The 2,500-nt window shown below is 40.8% G+C and overlaps 2 non-coding genes across 2 annotated transcripts; both read left to right on the top strand.

The window, feature by feature from the left end:
• Window positions 1-63: 63 nt before the first annotated feature.
• Window positions 64-170, top strand: LOC121286521. The gene has a single exon (XR_005944951.1). It is a non-coding gene; the product is annotated as a U6 spliceosomal RNA (small nuclear RNA).
• A 1,653-nt stretch (window positions 171-1,823) lies between these two features.
• On the top strand, window positions 1,824-1,930 carry LOC121286520. The gene has a single exon (XR_005944950.1). It is a non-coding gene; the product is annotated as a U6 spliceosomal RNA (small nuclear RNA).
• Window positions 1,931-2,500: the final 570 nt, after the last annotated feature.

Here is a 2,500-nt window from a genome sequence, read left to right as displayed (position 1 = left end):
GTGCAACCAAAAAGCATGTTGAATATTGAGCATTAATAAGGCGCTGATCCTAGGCGCCAAATTGTGCTCGCTTCGGCAGCACATATATTAAAATTGGAACGATACAGAGAAGATTAGCATGGCCCCTGCGCAAGGATGACACGCAAATTCGTGAAGCGTTCCATATTTTAGACTTGCAAAGCAATTCACCTTTTGCAGAACATCCACAATTTGCCCGCTTTTTAAAAACCATCATTATACAATCCAATATCTTTATTCAGTTCCTCGTTTACCTCACTCAATTCAACCTGTTCATTCCACAGATTTGTCGAAGGTCCAGATTTCTCACTTTTAAATGGGCACTTGAGATATTAAAACATAAATAATTGACACTTATTGATTGGCATAACAGCAGAATGTCACAGATGCTAAAAAATCGATAAGCAGTGCAAAAAACGCTGATAAACGACACGCGGACAATTCGACGTCTCGGGAATTCGGCGCGTGAGAAAAGCTCCTGGACGACAAGGCTGTGGAGAAAATCACCAGTAGAGAGTTCTGCTGGGAAGAGCACATTCAAATGGACTGACTCCAGTTCAGGAAAGAGCGTAATGGTTGCTGGAAAAGGGAAAATGGCTGTTCATAATGTATTGGAAGTTGTGGAATAAGATTTGGAGAATGGGAATGGCGTTTTAATGCAAGGAAAATAATAAACGAATAGGAGTTTAACTGAAATAGAAACCGAAAGTGCTGGAAAATCTCAAGTGGTCAGTGAGAATCTTCGGTGAGAGAAGTCGATTCGAGTCTGCTTCTTCAGAGCAGTTTAACTGAATTGGAAGTGGAGTGAGAGTTTCTCTGTGACAGCTTCAGGGGTACACTGTGCCTGTGAACTGATCCAGGAAATGTGAATTGACTTTGTGAGTTGTGTGTGTGTGGGATTAAATATAGCTGCGCGATTGAAAAGGTACTTTCTGTTAAATGATGGTCAGGTACAAAGCCAAAATGTAAGTTTAGCTCGGATTGTTGTTTAGATACTTTTAAAAGATTTATTTATTTGAATTATCAAAGTGCTTAAAGTCATCTAGACGACATGATTAACTATAATGTAAAATTCCACCGATTAACTGGGACTATTGTCCCAATTGCACGGAAAAAATCATTGGCTGAGCACTTTGCTTCAATAGTGGTTAATTATGCGGAACATTCCTCCAGCTAAAGTTACAAAGTCTGGATCAATCTCTTGTTTTCATGTGTCAGGGTTGTTCTTGAGCTTTTGGCTTTCTAGATGGCTGCGTTCCCTTTCGTGAAGCTGTTGCTATATTTCACAAACTCATTTCTGTTGGCAGCTATGACATGTCCGACATGCAGAATTCTTTGTTGATTCTTGCACCCATGTGCACGCCACTTGAGTGGGGCTGTAGCTTTGAAGACTGACATTGGACACTACATAGTTGGTAAACGACAAGGTGTTTTCAGCCAAGAGCAGTCGTGTGCTAACTGCTCTGGAAATGTTTGAAAGGATCCCTTGCTGGCCTGTCTGGCTACATCGTGATGCTGAAAGCATTGACTTCACCAGCAAGTTCGAAGAGGGAGCTGTGACCTGCGGAAACGGGCGACCAGAATGCTTTGCATTTACATGTGACTTAATGTCAGTGTGTATGTTTGGAAGCCCCAAAATTTAAGAGTCCCAGTGTGCTTGTAGCACAATTTGTTTGATGCATTATTCTGTAGCAGAACGTTAATGTACAGTTGAAGAAAACTTAATCAAGGAAATAAAGTCAGTGCAACCAAAAAGCATGTTGAATATTGAGCATTAATAAGGCGCTGATCCTGGGCGCTGATTGGTGCTCGCTTCGGCAGCACATATATTAAAATTGGAACGATACAGAGAAGATTAGCATGGCCCCTGCGCAAGGATGACACGCAAATTCGTGAAGCGTTCCATATTTTAGTCTTGCAAAGCAATTCACCTTTTGCAGAACATCCACAATTTGCCCGCTTTTTAAAAACCATCATTATACAATCCAATATCTTTATTCAGTTCCTCGTTTACCTCACTCAATTCAACCTGTTCATTCCACAGATTTGTCGAAGGTCCAGATTTCTCACTTTTAAATGGGCACTTGAGATATTAAAACATTAAATAATTGACACTTATTGATTGGCATAACAGCAGAATGTCACAGATGCTAAAAAATCGATAAGCAGTGCAAAAAACGCTGATAAACGACACGCGGACAATTCGACGTCTCGGGAATTCGGCGCGTGAGAAAAGCTCCTGGACGACAAGGCTGTGGAGAAAATCACCAGTAGAGAGTTCTGCTGGGAAGAGCACATTCAAATGGACTGACTCCAGTTCAGGAAAGAGCGTAATGGTTGCTGGAAAAGGGAAAATGGCTGTTCATAATGTATTGGAAGATGTGGGATAAGATTTGGAGAATGGGAATGGCGTTTTAATGCAAGGAAAATAATAAAAGAATAGGAGTTTAACTGAAATAGAAACCTAAAGTGCTGGAAAATC

This window comes from Carcharodon carcharias, chromosome 13, assembly GCF_017639515.1.
Source record: "Carcharodon carcharias isolate sCarCar2 chromosome 13, sCarCar2.pri, whole genome shotgun sequence".
NCBI lineage: Eukaryota > Metazoa > Chordata > Chondrichthyes > Lamniformes > Lamnidae > Carcharodon > Carcharodon carcharias.
This window is presented reverse-complemented; position numbering and strand designations above follow the sequence as displayed.